The sequence below is a fragment of the Epinephelus moara genome, chromosome 15 (genome assembly GCF_006386435.1).
Source record: "Epinephelus moara isolate mb chromosome 15, YSFRI_EMoa_1.0, whole genome shotgun sequence".
NCBI lineage: Eukaryota > Metazoa > Chordata > Actinopteri > Perciformes > Serranidae > Epinephelus > Epinephelus moara.
The window spans coordinates 8977137-8995961 of record NC_065520.1 but is presented as its reverse complement, the minus strand read 5'-3'; the positions used below and the strand labels follow the sequence as shown (position 1 = coordinate 8995961).

The 18825-nt window shown below is 41.8% G+C and overlaps 1 protein-coding gene across 3 annotated transcripts in view; it reads left to right on the top strand.

The window, feature by feature from the left end:
• The first annotated feature begins 10970 nt into the window (after window positions 1-10970).
• LOC126401928 (vang-like protein 1) overlaps window positions 10971-18825 on the top strand; it is a 67214-nt gene continuing 59359 nt past the window's right edge. For all 3 annotated transcript variants that reach the window (XM_050063492.1, XM_050063490.1, XM_050063491.1), the window contains exon 1: window positions 10971-11105. The gene's annotated coding sequence lies outside the window, so the exon portion shown is untranslated. The remainder of the gene's footprint in view (window positions 11106-18825) is intronic.

Sequence of the window (18825 nt, the reverse complement as noted above, 5' to 3'; positions counted from 1 at the left end):
TCCTTTTCTTGTTTTCTAAATATTTTGAAAAGAAAATCACGTGTGTGTTTGTAGGAGAAAATGTAAGAGAGAAAAAATGAGCCAACAGCTAGAAGCGACAGCTGCTAATATTCAGCTGATTGGAATGATGGATACGGCACAGGATGACGTCAGGCTCACGTTGACGCGCGCGCACATGCACACACGCGGAGCGCTATAAGTGCTCATGCAAATTAGCAGTCACACACACATTTAGCCCACTGTACACACACACACACACACACACACACACACACAATGCAAGGTGAAATAAGTGCAAACCCAGTTTAGCATACAGATGAAAATACTGTACCCACACACACACACACACACACACACACATACACACACACACTCATGTTTAGCCTACTGTACAGACACACTTACACAATGCAAGATAAAATAAGTGCAAACCCATACAGAAAACTCACCCTGCACACACACATTTTCTCTCCATCTCTCTCCCACACACACACACACACACACACACACACACAGTGGTCAGCAGCTAAAGGCAGTGGTAGCCTACATGTGTGCTCCTGGCTGAAAGGCTCTCTCCCTCCCCAGAGAGGGGGCAGGTGTTACTCCAGACGAGCCAAGACAACCAAATTACTGGCCGTCTGGCACCTCCCGTGGGAAACCCGGGGAGAGAGGAGGGATGGGAGAGATGGAAATTTATGAGCAAGCGAGCGCCGAGATGTAATATTGCCAAATGGTATGAACAAAAAGATCCAAATATTTATATTCATTTGTGATATATACGCCCGGTCCCATCGATTGCGCTATAAAAAGCTTGTAGTCGAGTTACAGAACAGGAGATGTGGAGGATGTGTGGATGCTTTTATCCAAGACACATTAGATTATCATGAGTGAAGCTTTTCTGTTTTTACACGAGCATGGGGGGCCCCAGTGGGAATCGAACTCTTCACCCTGGAAATGCCAGTTAAGCTGCTGCAATTGACGGCAAAATGCAGAATGCATTATGGCAAATATGTACCATTAGAAACATTAAAGTCTATCTATCTATCTATCTATCTATCTATCTATCTATCTATCTATCTATCTATCTACGTGTCTGTCCTCAGGTGGCAGCTGCAGTGATGTTTTAGCGAGCCACGTTTCTTGTTTCAAATCTTTTTATCTGAAGACTGAAGGTAGCATGAAATGTTCTTTCCCTTTCAGCTCAAGGGCCTCCTGTGCGTCAGGTTTTTCTATTTGGCATCTGTCAGTTTGTCAGTCATCTGCCTGACTGGCTTGTTTTTACCTTCAGCTGCACCCACACGGGCTGAGAAAGTTTGTATGGTGACAAGGCTGCTATTACATGTCAGGCTGACAATTCGGAGATGAACTTCACAAAGCTGCTACCAAAACAGATACAAATGTACCTTAAAGAGACACAAAACCACAAAAAGATGCAGAACGACTACAAAGAGATGCAATAAACAACAAGAAAACGAAGCGAAGACACCACAAAGTCTGCACGTCTTGCTCTTATGTAGAAGAGGTGGTGGGGCCTTTTGTATATCTGAGCCCAGGGGCCTATTGTTTCATTATTTGCCCATGGTTTCAGTTTATCGTTAAGCTGTCCAGTCCAACTTCACTGTTTTGGTTCACTCTCACTCTCAAAAAGGTCCAAAGACCAGTTGACAGACACAGTCAGCCACCAGCTAGTGACCATGGCGGAGCATTTAGCGGCTAAAGACACAGATGTTTCCCTCAGGAGTCAGTAGAGACCAAAAACACAATGAAATGGGAAGAAAAAATGAACGCCAATATTGCTCTGTAACTGCTGGGCGTGTAAATGAGCAACCGTTTCCCAACAAGTTCGTCATAGTAGCTGAAAAGTTCGGGGCTGGTTTAAAGCAACGGACTGAAAAGAGATGCAGGGAAATACAATGTGTCATCATCCTGTTACAGCGGCGCCAAACTGGCCACTGTTCGGCAAATTTCTGCTTCAGGTCATTCAAACCAATTTCAGCCGCTGGACCTTTTGTATTCGTCCAAAGCAGCCAATACACCAACTGTAGAGACATTAGCTGTAAGCTAGCTAACAACCAGTGCCGGACCTAGCACAGTTGGCAACCTGGATCATATTTCTCTTACACTGGGGGGGTTGACGCTTGGAGAGGCCACCTATGTTGCTACAGGATGATCCACCACTGCCAATTCCCGTCACTTTGCACCCACTTGCATCTTTTCATTGACTTATGCGCAGTCACGCCATCTCTAAAATTTGCTTCCTTCTCTGTCTAAACATACGCAAAAAGTAAAAATATGTCACAATAGCAGACAGCCATCCCACAAGTCAAAAAATAAAGGTGGCACATTTAACTGATGCTGGCTCTGTTAGCACTTTGCATCATCTAAGAAACACTAATTGCCTACATTTCAATGTTTGACAATCATTTGATTTTCATGAGAACATTTGTTGTACATCGTTCAAACCTGACTAGTCCAATATTACAGACCGCTCTGTCAATGCTTTTTACAAAAACACACAAACAAAAAAAAAAGGAGAAAAGAACCCCAATATGTTGCATCAACAGATTGTCCTCTTCAGAACACAAAACAAGCTCTGCGATTCTGGCATGGCGAGGAGATAGACTTCTGCTCAAGCTTATTGAATGGAGGGGTCCATCTGTACGTCGTCGTGAAGCACCACGAGGCCATTTGTGCTCCTCATCCCAAAAGCTTCCGTAGCATCAGTCCTCTTCAATTTATTCTTTACAAACCCCCAGAAGGGGCAGGGGAGAGAAAAGTGACAGGCGAAGCCCAAACTGCTGAGGGCACTGAACAGCCTGGCTGACAGTGTGGCCGGTGCATGCTTGTGTATGTGTGTGTGTGTGTGTGTGTGTGTGTGAGAAAGTACCACGTTTCACCACAACCCCCCACCCTCTTTGCACTGTGGGCTTATGTAATGGTGGAGGCCGAGGAGTGACCATATGTCAGGAGGTGTGTGCAGACAGCAGGGGATTATACAGCGGCCATTATCGGCGTTAGGACATCCTTCTCCTCATCATCATTCAGGTACACTCAAAGCCAGCAGCACACACACACACACACAGTGCTCTACACACACCCATTTAATTCTGAGAGCTCACTAGCTCTGTGTAAATTGGACAGGGAGAAAGAGTATGACAACAAACAGCCATATGTTCACAGTACGAGGAACAACATTTGGGGCTTTTGGTGCTGCCTCATTTTTTCGCCCTCTCTTTTATTCTCCACGTCGTTGGGTATTATGGAAGTGTTCATGTTCAAGGCAAGAACTCCCCCGTCAATATTGCAGCTCTCCCCCCCCCCCCCCCCCCCCCACTCTTTCCCCTTGCCTCACTCATAGAGGTGTGTGCTTGTGAGAGTGTGTGAAGCGTGCACATCCCTGTGTGTGTGTGTTTGAAGGGTGCTCGTGCAGCAGAAGTACAAAGCCTGGTCCATGTGTTGAAATGCAGCCCCCGGGATGGGCCGTATTATCCCTGCCTACTTCACCAGCAGGGTCCCGGGGCTCGAGCTGGCTCGTGGCCCTTTGTCTCCAAACAGATGGAAATGGGCAGAGGAGAGGAGAAGTGGAGAATCAGAGAGAGAGGAGGAGGAGGGGGGAGGAATAGAATGGACGGAGGAAGGAGAAGGGGAGGGGAGGGGAGGGAGAAAGAGTCAGTCTGTTCTCATTAAGTGCTGTATTGAAGACGACGTCCCCCCACAATGCGTCAGCAGCCGTGGATGGTCCCCCTCTCATTCAGACTCACGCTCTGACCATCTGTACCGCCGGCCTGTCATAAGGTGTGTGTGCATGCATTAGGCCCCGGCACACGGCCCAATCTGGCGAGTTAAAACGGTGATATTCATTGGGTTTCAATTTGGTTAAGATCTTTTAAATCCAATTGTTGGGCCTTTGTTGTGGACGCCTCTTTGGTTGTGAGTCACTGTGAGTCAGGAGGGGAGTTTATTCAACATCCTGCTGTCCCTTTTTTGAGTCTCAGAGGACACACACATACAGGAAGATGCAGATTTATAATTACTGCATCATAAAGACATTATCTCAACTTTAATCCTCTGTTATTATGACTGAAAGATGAATTATTTGCTCATCGCTGCCCTGTCTTGAACTTAATTCATCAAAACATTTTAGCATTCCTGGTTTTATCAGTATTGCAGAACAGAATTGTCACAAGGGTGTAGATTTGGTTTCAAAATTGAGGGGGGAAATGAAACATAGGGTTTGGGGGTTCCTCCGCCAGAAAATTTTGAGCAGCAAACTGCATTGGTGAATTTCTATGCACCAATTTGTGCCATTTCTGCGTCAGTTTATGGGGTAAATGTCTCTAATACTGTCACAATAAAAGTCCTCCTAAATCTGCACCTATGTGGTCGTATTAGGGCTGCAATATTGTCAGCAAAAAGTGAAAAATGCACATTTCCACAGCCCATGATAATGTCTTAAAATGTCTTGTTTTGGTTGGCAAACAGTCCCAGCCCCAAGGAGATCCAGCTCACTATGGAAAGACAAAGAAAACCAGAAAATATTCACATTTTACAAGGTGGAATCAGTGAATTTTGCTTGCAAACATACTTAAATTGTATATAGATCATCAAAATAGATACTAAATTATCATCAAAGAAGAACGGCTTTCATATCTTAACACTTCAAGTGCACTTTTCATATTTGATTCTGCTTGTCTCCTCACATTATTTGCAGCTTTTACTCAACCTGCTGTGTGGCCCTCTGAGCAAAATTACCTGTGTTCAGTATGAGTTTATTTTAGCTTTATGGCCCTTATCATTCGGGTTATATTGTTATAATAGTGGTGCATTTTTCTGCAAAAAAATTACCAGTTAAACGAAAGGTATAGTCACAATTAGTCATCCTGAGGCCTTTAGGGCCCCTGGGGGTCTGGGGCCCTGAGTCATTTTTCTCATTTTGGTCCAGTCCTGGCTCTTTGAGACCTGTCTCATACTGAAAACTTGCTATTTATTTTGCATTTTGTCCATGCTTCATTCATATAATTATACAGTGGAACAGCAGATGTTGTTTTGAAAGAGTATTTTAAACCTGTTTATGCTTTTGTTCTGCTGCTGTGACACTTTATACTAGTTGGTTACAAATTGAAAGTCAATCTTGAATTCAACTTTTCCTTTTTTTTTGTGTGCTTGAAGGAGAGAAGTTTGCTATAAATGGGATGTGTATCTATATGCAACCTATGAATCTACACTACGTAATATTTTATTTATTTATTTTCTAAATGTCATTTCATCTCCATAGCCAGCTTTTACACATAACCATACAGTGGTATACACACACACCTACTGGCATTAGGCCTTTAAGCCTTATTTGTCACACACTGAATGTAATTGGCCCCTGAATCTCATCTGGCTGACTGTAAAGTGGTCTGAAAAATCTGACATCCACCCTCTCTCTCTCTTTCTCCCTGTGTGTGTGTGTGTGTGTGTGTGTGTGTGTGTGTGTGTGTGCATGCATGCGTGTGGTCTCATAAACCGCATTTCTTCCCACTTCGTCTTCATTTTTACGCACGTTCATTTTTCTCCCCTATTTACCAAAAAACCTCTCTAAACTCATAAACTCCGTGTCTTTGGGGAGGAATCCATCCATCTTCCGGACACCAAATTGAATTGATCTCAGGGGCCCCCACCTTGCCTTTTCAATAGGGGCCATCTGCGCGCGCTTCCCGCTTTGAATAAACGTGAAAAAGCGACAGCACGTGCTGCTCCTGCTGCTGTTCGCCGTCACACGACGCGCGTGCCTTAGAGGGTACCTCGCGCCGCCATTCAGCTGTGTAATCTGATTTCACTGCTTTCACTGCAGCTGATTGATTCACACATCCGGGCATCCAGGTCTTTGTTAACTTGTACATATTGATTTTTTTTAAGTAGTTTTAACAATTATGTTAATTAAATGAACTTTTTTAAGTTTTAAAGAAGCTAAAATAATTACAAAATTACTTCTGACCAAAATAAGCAGACAGAGCAAATAACTCTGTTTTAATTTTTTTTTTTTTTTAGCGTTGAGCTCATGTAATGGCGGCAGAGTGCCACATGATGGCGCACTAATCTTAACCTACGATGCCTCACAGCTGCAGACACAGATTCTGAGAGAGCAGAATTATCAAGCTGCTCATCCATAGAAAATGAAGACAAATTGTTGAATGGCAGGAGTCCGTTCTTAAATATGCAAACATAACATAACCACTGCTGAATTTTAAATTTGGCCTATACACAAATACTGACAGAGATCAAACACACATCCTTCATCTTCCATCCCCCATCCTTTGACACAGCATTGCTGTTTATTTGGCTCTCTCTCATGGGGAAGCAGAGGGGTCGTGTCCCAGTCATGACCTCCATTGTATTCAGGAGGGGCTGAGATATATCTAAGGGTGTGTGCAGTGTGTGTGTGTTGGGGTGAGGATGCAGTTCAAAGGAGGACAAAATATTGATTCATATACAGCCGTGTAATTGCTGCAGGCATCTGTTGCCTTGTGGGTTGAACTTTCGTGTGTGTGTGTTGGAGTCTGAATGAACTGGTCGGAGACCCCCTTTGTCTCGTGACACAATAGAGGACGGATGGCAGCAACAGCAGAGTAATGTGAAATCAATTGCTGGATATGTATGTTTTAATTGATTTTGTGTAACCTTTATATAAGCAGATATACTCACTGAGGTCAAAGGTGCACTAGAAATCGGAAAATGTGTCTACTTATGTACATGCATCAGATGTTAAATGCAGAAAATGTTCAAATGCAGCATCTGTAATAATATTTAAGAAAAAATAATTCTGAAAAAACTGTCAGTTTTTCAGGCATTTAGCTCTTGTGTAATTCAGCCAGTCAGGGTGCAGCATCTGGCCTGCTCCAGCTGCGAGAACTTTCCCATTCATTCCTTTAACTCAGTGGTTCCCATTCTTTTTGGATTGTGACCCACTGAAGCTCATTCATTTTGGGAAATTTGCTGATGCGCCTTCTTGCATCTTGAATAACATGAGAGTCTTTATGCTAAGCTAAGCTAAAATGCTGCTGACTGCAGCGTTACATTTACAGTACAGACAGGAGAATGGTTTCAGTCCTCTCATTGAACTCTCTGCAAGACAGTGATTAAGCACATTTGTCAAAATGCTGAACCATTCCTTTTAAAATGAAGCAATGATTACTGTCTGTAGTTCATGATCAGGTCAAGCAAGAGTGTTTTGACCTAAAAGGTAAAAATATTCAGTTATTCAAAGGAAGTGAGAGCAAAAGAGGACAAGAACAATCCATGTAATGCATCTATCTTTTTGTGTTTCTGTTCTATCCTGTTAAAGCTACAGCTGTTTAAGCTATATAATATTTTGTCATATTTGTTGAAACTGTGACTACATCCTGACAGTAGTACATGAGACAGATAACCTTGAAATAATCAGACTCCTCTGGCTCCTCCTAGTGCTCCTAATGGCATTTGCAAGAACCCACGGCGCCTGAATGAAAACAACCAATCAGAGCCAGAAGGAGTCTCTAATGAGTGTCAATCACCACTCATGGACACACTGCGCTGACCCCCTCCACCACGCATGCTCTATCTATAGAGCACGACTTCAGGAGGATGGCTGAGAAACAACCACTACCAACTAACTGCCCATCCCAAGACCACTGGAAAGCCCTGTTTCCACCGAGCAGTACGGTACGGTTTAGTTTGGTATGCTTTTTTTCTGTTTCCACTGCAAAAAGTTGTGGATGGTATCAATGGAACTGTTCTGTGCTGTTACCATTTTTGGTCACCCCTCTGTTGGGGTACCTAGCCCTAGTGCTGGATGGAGCAGTGAGTGACAATAACACCGCCCATATTTAATATTGTGACAGTTTCAGCAAATATGACCAAAAGAGTTATTTTAATAAAAGCCACCCGCTGTACCTTTAATGTATCCTGACACTGAGGTTTATCTTGAAGCAGCTCGGGGGGCTCTGGCCTCCAGATGGAAACTACTCCTCCAAATAGATTCTTGTAAGCCACAGTTTATTTAAAAATATCTCCAAAACTGAGCATATCGCAACTCTTAATAAATAAAGTGTATCCTCAGGAGACACTTGGACAATAACGCATTCCTGTATTCATGTCAATAAAAACACCAGTGCCCCCAAGCTCCTCCTGTAACAATGAGTTACAGCAGTAAAGCAGTAGGGCAGGGTCAGTGTCACATATCAAATAAATGTCCACCGTTATTAAAGGGCTGGAAGTTACAGATGGAAAAGAGAAATATTTGTTTACATTTTCTTTTAAGAGGTTGCTTCAAGGCCTCAGTGACTTCACTGTGTCTCATTCACTGACTGTGTCCAGGCCAGATTGCTATCACTCCACTGTTTTGTTCTGTTGCTCTGAGTGAGCGAGCGCTTGTATCACTGACAACTGTTTACCTTGTTCAACTTCATGAGCTGTGACAAAAACACTCCCTCTGCGTGGGCGGATGGCAGAACAGAGGGAGCTTTGGCTCTTGTCTAAATATTTAAAAAACCTCTCTGGAAAAAGTCTTTTTGTGAAGTTTGTGAGCTGAATAGAATTTCATACTCGCAATGCTGTTATACAACAGAATTTAACCACTAAAACCAAGTTTGGTTTTGTGTAATATGTGTGCTTGCTGAGTACAGAATATGCAACCAGTGCTGTCTTTGGAGACAGAACAGAAGATGTTGCAGCTTGTTTTACTGAACGTGTGACATCCATGTAAAGCAGATCTAAGACTTGTTGAGGCAACAGCAGCTCTGTGAGATGCTGCCATTTTCTGCTCCCATCTGCTTGTTTACAGCGACATCACTGATCAGACATATGGCTTCTAATGGCTTTGATCTTTAGGGGATAATCGATCACAAATCATCAGCATTTCCAAAAAAATTGCAATATTACTTTATTTCCTATTAAAATAGACATTTATTTTACATTTGCAGTTACTTTTAAGTAGCTAAGCTTCAGGTCAAAGGTCAGAATACTTTTTTTGGCCAGACAATGACCAGTGGAAAGTGGTGGTTAATGGATCAAGGTCATGGACTTGGTAATTGATGGTAATTAATCTAATAAATCTAATAAATCTGTTGGCCGTCTGCCCCCAAGAAAAAAAAAAGATAACAACTCATTTCCTATCATATTATTCATCATAAATCATATAGTACACTATATGAACATGCAATAAATCAACATGCACAACTGCTGTACACCGTAATACTAGAACTGTTAGTATTAATAACACATCACAAGTTTGGAAAGTAATTAAGGTCAAATATGAATGAAACTTACACAACTGTGGACAGATGATGTTATTTGAAAGCTTTTTTGTTAATTTCTCTTTTTATTAAGTTATATCAAGGTCCATACAGACAGCGTCATCACATTCACAGAGTTTAATAACATTACATATAACCGTTTTCTGACCCTTCTGTAAAACACAGCTAAAGCAAAAGGTAATTAAAGTGAGTCAAAGTAAATAATACAGAAGCAAATAAGGTCCAGTAAAGTGAATAAAAATACAGGTCTGAAAAACAGATACAAACTAGAACACCAAAAATGTTGGGGTGTGTCTTTACAACACTCAAATCACTTTACAAAAAGGATAAGAAAAACTTAAAAAAGGACAAAAATTCTCTTTTCAAAAACTTGTTCTGTTGCAGCCAAATGAAAAAGAAATTATTTCAATTTTAAGACTTTTGCACGTTGTGATTAAACTTTATTTGTGGAAAAACCTCAGCCACAAATTATTATTTAAAACAGATTATTTTAATATTTCTGAAAACATACCCGAAGAAAGTATTTTGCTTTACATTTTGCTGCATGCTTTATTTCAGGGGTCGGCAACCTTTACTATTAAAAGAGCCATTTTTGACTAAAAATAATAATTAAACAAAATCTGTGTGGGGCTGCAAAACACATTTGAGGCTTTTAAACCTTTGAACCCTCAACAAATAGGTGCGATGAGCAACTTGTCAGGAAATGTCCCACAAATTGCAAATAAATAAATAAAATATTTTGAAAATTATTTTAAAAGATAGGGAGGAAATATTTATAATCATTCTTATTATTATTACATTTTAGAATTATGTTACAAAATTATTATGACTGTTTTTACTAATTTTCTTGTTTTTCATTTTCATTTCTTGCCAATTTTGGGGGTTATTTCTTCTTTTGTTGTTCATAGCCTTCCTCCCATGTTTTTAAAAGAAATCAAGCCAATTTGCTCAGGTTTCAAAGGGTTAATGAAGGTAAAACAGTTTATTAAGTCTAAAAAAGCCTACACTAATAGTCTAAATGAGCATTCATGGTTTGTCACAAGGTGGCTACTCTGCAGGGCACTTTTTATGATTATTTAGTACTTTATCTTTGCAGAGCTGTCAGTGAGAGCAAACAAACCTGTCCATGCTCTATTAAATTCTCTATTTTATTCAGAGACTTTTACCTTTTTGGATTTGGCATCCATAGCTAACCAGCGAGGAAGACTCCAGACTAGCCTCTGCTATTGAGGTTTGGCAACAGTTCAAGGACAAGATGCCTGGCAGTGGATTTATTGTGCACATTTTAGTTGCTGAAATGTTAGACTCACAAGTCAGTCTTTAGAGGCTTTGCTTAACTAAACTATCAGAAGGCGGAGATCTCTGATTGTCTGGTGGCGAGACTACTGAAATGTTAAAACATGTTTTTATTGAGAATAAAAGCTTCAAATTTTTACAATATGTACCCATAAAGATTTTAAACTAGTCTACTTCTCATTGGGCCCCTTACTAGTGCGCACCTTGAGAGCCATTAGAATAATTCACGCCCCTGTATTCAACGAATTACTGTAATTAACTAACTCAACATGCAGCCGGCTCACTTCTACTTGCTGTGTGACATATTGGCAGTGGCTTCACGTGCAGGAGACACCCCCCTAGCGCCATATTTGCGCACTACACCTCCATATGCTGAGAAGCTCTGCCCCCTGTGAAATTCCTGACTGCCAGGGTGATTCCTCCGGTCACCAAGGGCTGCTTCCTGCTGCAGCCTACCGTGTGCTCTGGGGCAAACTATTTAATAACCTCTGGATAAATGATCAACCACGGGAATGATATCTCCGCCGATAAAGGGTGAGTTATGTTTTTATAAGGCATGAGACAGTGTGTGTGTGATATGTATTCTGCAGATGTTAGTGTGCGGGCTCAGTAGTGTGTGGAGCTGTGCCTTACATGCTATAATGTCCTGTCTTGGTTCGTGAAGCCTACAGAATTATAGGTTACCGTGTCTACCTGTTTTTCTGTCAACAGAACAAAGGCTGTTGTTGAGTGTTGGGCTGAATGCGTGTTTTTAAAGAAAGACTTGGGAACACGCCCTTGCTGTCTTTCTACCTGTATGAAAGGGAATGCTTTCAACTTCATGTGAATGCCCTCAAACTGCGGTCAGAGCAGCGCACTAACACACACTGGGGAAGTTACACCGTATTTTGTTCATTTGTCGCCACAGTGGCGACTTTGTTACATCCTCGCTTTGGTTAAACATCCGTTTTAAAGCGCTCCCTCCTCAACCAGAAACTCACACAGCCTCTGTGACACAGAGAAAAAGTCAACTATGTTTCATACGGTTGACTGGATCCGCATTACCCCGGCTGGTGCACCGCAGCTCAGCTGTAAACTGTAACCTGCGGCGGCTGAGTTGACGCGGACGGATACACGGTAGCACTCGCAGCCTTAGAAAACAACCAGTAAGCCAGAAAACACACCGGACACCAGTCTGAAACCACTGTGGCGTGATTTGGGTTTTCAAGTAGTCGCATAAATAGGTTACTGAGGTGAGGCAGAGCAGGAGGGGGGGCTGCCGAGGCCACGGTGAAACCAGGGAGTTTCCTGTGTCTAGGTCCGCCTGCCTGGCGGGTCACAGGTAGGGCTGGGCGGGTAAACCTGCTCTGGAGTGACTGCTGGTAAAGTAACCTACTTTACACTATGCTTAAATTATTTTAGGTTTAACAACTTCCTTCAGTGACTGTTCTTAGCTCAGCAGCTTATTTTTGGTTTATTAAATGTCTTATAAGCTAATTAGCCAGGTAAAATTGGTCAAAAAGGTGTTCCTGTGGCACGTGCGCAGTCTGGTGACGTCTTATTAATAACCGGTAATGGTTTTTGTTTTAGCTGCTGGATGTCTGCTCTGTTTTTGATCCATTTGTGATTTTATTGACAAAAAACATTACTTGATTAATATTACACAATGGCAAACAAATTGACTTTTGCTGTGTTAATAACTGGCAGGGCCAACAATTATTAAGGTAACATTTACAAAGTGTATCCTTTGTCCAATCAACCATGGAAAACCAAAATATATTTACAACAGGGTGAGGCCAGAAGGAGAATATCAAATATCACAGTATTTTTGACCAGATACCTCATTATCGATCACAGGCGTACATTGGGGTACGCAGTATTTAGGAGGTGTACATTAGTCCCCTACAGTAAGAACATGATAGTAGCAGAAGTCTTTTATTTGATGAAATTAAATATTAAACATTTTCCACCTCAAATTGATGTAGAAAAAGCACACAGAGGTGCATAAAAATTGAAACAAAACCTACTCACTTGATATGGATGCTGTGATGATATTGTAGGATTGACTGTTGGTGCCCTCACAAAATATTTACACAAGGAGATTTTTGATGAATAATCATTGGTAATATGGACATAATAATTAAGGACGCATTCACACTGGCGTTATTTGATCCACTTTAAACGAACCCTGGTCCGCTTCCATGGATAGTTCGGTTCGTTTGGAGCGGTGTTAATGCTCATTCGAACTCTGGTGCGGACCAAACAAGCGAACCCTGGTCCGCTTGGAAACTGGGGGTCTTGGTTCACTTGGAAGTGAGCCCTGGTGTGGTTCGCTTACAGTGGGAAATGCAAACGGACTATCCAGTGAACCAAAGAGAGGAGGTGACGTAGAGCACAGTGCATTTCGGTGTTTGGTGTTTTTGTGGTGACCAAGCCGGCTGAAGGAGATGGATTTCCGTTTTCAGTCCTGGCTAATCGATGAGCCAGGTTTTCTTCTTCCTCATGCTTTATTTCATCCTGGTCAGTGGTCGTTTCGGGCAATACCGCCCCCAAACGAGCAGCTGTTGTAACTGCGTGACATTGTCCAGGTGGTTTGGTCCGCTTTAAAAAGTGCAGTGTGAAAGTGAACCGAACCAAATGAGGGTGTGAAATTTTTTGGCATTCCACGCCCAATCGAACCGAGTCCCCCGGACTATCCTGGTGTGAATGCGTCCTAAGTGGCAAATAATAGAACAGCTAGAACAGTCTGATAAGTTTAAAAATCTACATCATGTTACTGTAATGCAGCCTTTAAAATCAGGACATCCAAAATCTAAGACAATATCTAATCTCATCATGATATTGATATAATATCGATACATTGCCCAGCCCTATTTTAAAATGACTTAAAACTGAGAGAGGGAAGTCCTCCGTGTTTCGCATTTGTGCTTGCTGAATGACGAACGATTAATTGACTGTCAAAATAATGGATGTATTGACTATAGTTATTCAGTTTATGCCAGGCAAGCAGTTTTATCAGTGTCTCTAAACATGTTTTTTAACTGATGATACAGTTATTTACAACTTTTATTCCATCTTAAATACTAAAATGTTACATGTGGGCTTCTATTTTGGGTTCCCTGCTCTTCATTTAGACTTTTCTTCTTTTAAATTATAAGGAGACTGAATGGACATGCTTACTACATAGCTAGCTACCCTGTAAGTAAAGTAAATCTCAGCAGCAACACACACCATATCTCAAATTGTAGCTGTCTGTGCAGAAGCAGCATGGTAACATAGTGTGACATTGTGAGAGCTCAGACCGACACTAAATGGTGCAACAACTGTTTCTTCCTCTCCATAAATTATGTAAGACCCTTATTATCATGGAGACTTGTATGCTGTGCGTGAGAATAACATTTGAGAGTTGTGCATGGATTCTTCTTCTCTTTCCGTCCCAGAAAAGTGGTGGTGGTTTTGCGTGACAGCTGCAGAGAGAATATTGGTAGCGATGATGACACCTGTCAAGAGCTCTCAGATGTGAGGTGTGTGCTTGAGCATGGTGAGCTACATGGGGCGGCAGTAGCTCAGTCCATAGGGACTTGGGTTGGGAACCGGAGGGTCGCCTGTTCAAGTCCCCGTCCGGACCAAAAATGTGGAGCGTGGACTGGTAGCTGGAGAGGTGCCAGTTCACCTCCTGGGCACTGCCGAGGTGCCCCTGAGCAAGGCACCGAACCCCCCAACTGCTCGGAGCGCCTGTCATGGGCAGCCCACTCTGACATCTCTCCATTTAGTGCATGTATAGGTCCAGTTTGTGCATGTGTGTGTTCGGACCTGTGTGTAATTGACAACAGAGTGTAAAATTGAATTTCCCCTCGGGGATTAATAAAGTATATAAAATTAAAAAAATTAAAATTAAATTAAATTAAATTAAACATGAGTGTGTTGCTCGCTTACAGAGCTCCCAGCATGTATGTATCAGTTAAAAGCATTTCACTGTAAAGGGTGAAGGTTTTCTAGATATTTAACTAGCAACTTCTTTAACTAACTTTAATTTCTTTAGTTATTCCAGTCACATCTCTTGTATTGTCAGGGCATAGTGCTGCAGTAACTGGCAGCACAAGATGTCAGTCAACTCCAACGGCCTTCATGTTGCCATGGAGATTCTAATAAACAAGAGGTACAGCTACCTTGTGTGCCTTCAAATGACTTTTAACACCTTGAGTATTTAATTAACTTCAGAAGAAAGGACTTGCTTATTCACTCCTTTAGCTCCAGTCGACTCTCACTGTCGGACTTCTTGGCTTCTGGTTTGTTTTTAGTGCTGTGCTAAAAGAAAAAGAGTTGAGAAAAGTTGCTCTCTTGGGAGGAAACAGGCAATATGTCAGTGTCATTTTTATCCTACTGTCTGTCAGCTCAGGGTTTTCCAGTCCAGCTATGAGTGTTTGTGTGATAAATGGTGATACCCGTGGGGAAATTAGGTCACTGGGGCAGCAAACAGTGTCTTTCACAGAGGTAAAATATGTAATCACACATCACAAGAGAATAAGAAGCTACTAGAAACACTGGAAGGAATATCCAAATATTAAAAATAAGTCTATAAATAAGTGTGTGAAGTGATATACAGGCCCTGATCAATAGACACAAGTGCAAATGGAATATAAATGCATTACTTAAGCATTAGTCATCAATATCCCACGGTGACATTTCGGTGCCTTTTTTATCACAAGATGAACAAATCATTTCTTCTCAGAGTCATTACTCACAGTCTGAACACACAGATATGACGCACATATTGTTAAATTTAGTGTGAGTTTAACTTTCTGTCATCATGTCAACATCCATAAGTCTCGTCAGAAATCATAAAACAAGTGCAAACTCGCAATAGCTGTGACCACATATGGGCATGCATGCCAATTGGCATAAACAGCTGAGTGCCTTGCATTTTTGTTTTAGCTCTATGTGTTTCACGTTTTTGCAGGAGTGCCCTTGAAAAAGTTTCAACTCAGAGCAGGAGAAGCGCCCAACATCATTTGAATGGAGAGGTGGGCCTTCTGTGGTGGGGATGACTACAAGCGGTAGCACACATAGTTTGTGTTAAACTAAAGTTAGTTCACTTTAGGTGTCATCCGAGGCAAGCTGCAAGACATGTCTGAACAAACTATCGCCTCAACTACTTTCTAAAATTTTGCCAACCATAAGTAGGCCCAATGATGGACGGGACATTGTCAAACTGTCCCAGACTTGTCCTAAAATAAGCTTTGGATCGACCATCATCCAGGCGAAGCTCCTGGACCAGCTAATGGTCCTTATCGTGATTTCTCTTTCTGAGGGTCTCATACACCCACACAGTTTAACATTTCCTTGTGACCAGTGTACAATTTGGCAACAGCCTCTTACGTTCAGTAAGAGCCAGAGCAAGTGCCCTCTGCCCATCCATAAGATACAGATCTGTGAGTTTACTTCACGGCAAACTAGACTGAATAACTGTGACGTTGAACTAACAACTGCTGTCACTTACTGTCACTAGAAAACTGAATTGCATAGATATGTGAAATGAACAAATATGTTTATTTCTGTTGCCATTTTTTAGCTGTAACTGTACCATTTAAAGATATATAGTTAAACATGGTGGTTCTTATTTTATGCACTGTCCTTATAGTGTCTTTGATGAACCATATCTCCTGGCATGATAGCTAAGCAGTGTACTGCTGTGGAAGGTGGCAGCAGCAAAATGTATCTTAGCCACCTTAAAAAATCAATATCAGTCTAAACGTACACTATATATGGAATATTTTGACCGCTATACATAACACGATAACTGATGAAGGCAGTGGTAGACCAGCAACTCCCATGTTCTGTGAAGTAAAATGACTGTTTTTGTCAAAGGAGTCTGGTGGCTTTGAGATTACAGTTTTAGTTTTCCATCGGAAAGGGCAGACTGAAGACAAGATGAAGCACTGTTGTAATATAGTGTACACTTTAACTGATATTGATTTTGTTAGGTGGCTAAAAACTAACCAATTGTACCAGCATTTGCTCAGCGCTGTTTCAGTTTATGTACGTGACATGGTGGTTTCTATCCAGAAGTTGGGACAGGCTTCAACAGAAAAGGGCAGTGGGGTGCGCCTCACATTTTGCCTACTGCAAAACCCGCTCAATTTTGTGCAAGTCTGTGAACCCAGTCTTAAGTTATGCGCCATTTTGCGATTGGCCTCTCCCATTGCCAAATTAACTTTTAACCAGTTGGCATGAATACAAAAGACACACCTTCACACACACACATTTGACCTCCATGCCAAATTTCAGTCTCCTAGGGGAAAAAATTGTAGCCGCCAAAGGGTGGGGAAATTTTTTTGGACCGACCAACCAACTGACAGTGTGAGCTGCTGGTCCCAGCTAAAACAAGACAGTCTTTCTAACGTCATAACTCACCTAAGAATCATCATGTTTTTAAGTTTCCTTTAGTATCAGAGTAATATAGTGTTTCTGTGCTTACAAGAACTGTTAACAGCTAATTCAGCATGCTTTTAATGTTTCCAATTTGCCAAAGCAGTTGCTGGATTTTGTCTGAGGGGGTCCCACAGTATCAGACCATGAAAACCCTAGGTTTATAACAACTGCACCTCTGTCCAGCTAATGCAGTTGTCAACAGCTGGTTTATTTACTGATGGCTATGGATCAGCTCATTGTGGTTGCCTAGTAACACCGGCTCAGAAATGCAACAGGTAAAAGCCAGATGTGGTTCAAGCATAAGGGTTTGAGTCAGTGTTAGTCAGAGATACTTCTTACTGAGAGCAGATAGAAACTGATAGTGGTTTGTAATCAACACTGCATGCATGCTAACGATCTTTTCAGTCTATGACGTGCAGATTCTAATCACTCAATCTTTTTAAATGCTAATAGAGACTCTGAATCTGTTTCTCCAGTTCCTCAGCTGTGTGTCTCTCTGCTTCCATGCGCCTCATTCACATCTCACAGAATATCTGAGGGGTTAAATTCGGTGACACTTGGGAATGTTGATTGAATTCCACAGAATTAATGACCCTCATTTGCTCAGTCATGGACAGGAACACAGCGAGCATGTGACCAGGCCAGACTTCCACCACAGTGACTTGCTTTAATGTTCACTCGTGTCCCAGCATGTCTCGTGACTGCAGCGGTCATGGTGTTACCTCCTCTCAAGCTGAAGTGAAGTCATTATTTGGCATGAGCTGGTCGTCTCTTATTATGGTGTGAGCGGAGGTGTGTTATCATGGTGTTAATGGAGGCTGAGCTATGAGGGCGTCATGGTTACGGAGGGAGGGATGAGGTGCCAGCGTATGAGCTGCATGCTGACGGCTGGACGTCACAGAGCTGGCTTCATTTCTTTGAATGACAAAAGCAGATATGTTTAATAGATTCCGTCAAAAGTCAGATCACAGCCTGGTTATCCAGAATAAGTAATTTGGTAATTAGGAGTTTATCCCCAATTTTGAACGTAAACCCATCAGCTCATGCTGGGTAAACATTGGTAATATAGGCTACAGCATTAGCTCTAAATACATATGAGCTTTTAATAGCATCTTTGCTCAAATTGGCATTATTCCAAGACCACATGTTGTCTCACGATTCAGCCCTGGTGGAGAGAAATAGTAATTTCCTGAACATTTGTCTCTTTTTTGCTATGCTTCAGCTGGATTATTATTATTCTAATGGAGATAAACTGTGGTTTCCATGGCGGATCAGTGTAAAAACTGTGTTGAAATGGTACAGGAATCAAAGACGTGCCATAAAAGGCGGCGGGATTTCAGGATTAATCACTGCTGAGTGTGAATGAGCTGCGGGGGCCTTTTCACTTCAATTCTGCAAAAAGAACGGATGAACAGTTTGCCTAGAAAGAGGTTTCAAATGAAAACATGACGGATCATCTCATCTGGTTCATTAGATGCTTAATTTTCCGCTCTACACAGGGAAACTGGAAGTACTCCCTCAGCTCCTTGCTTGACTACTCGTACAGTAAGAGTGTCTTCAGAGGTTCAGGTCAGCAGGTCAGTTTGCGGGGAAACAACTTGGTGGTTCAGTGACTTCAGATTGGCTTCAAAGGGACAATGTTTCAAGGCAAGAAAAGACCTTGTCTCATCCACATTAATTTTATAGTGACATATTCCTTTAAAAAGATTAAAGGGACAGCTCACCACAAAATCAAAAACACATATTTTCCCTCTTACCTGTGGTGCTGTTTATCAGATTGTTTAGTGTGAGTTGAGTGTTGGAGATATCAACCATAGAGATGTCTGCCTTCTTTCCAATATAA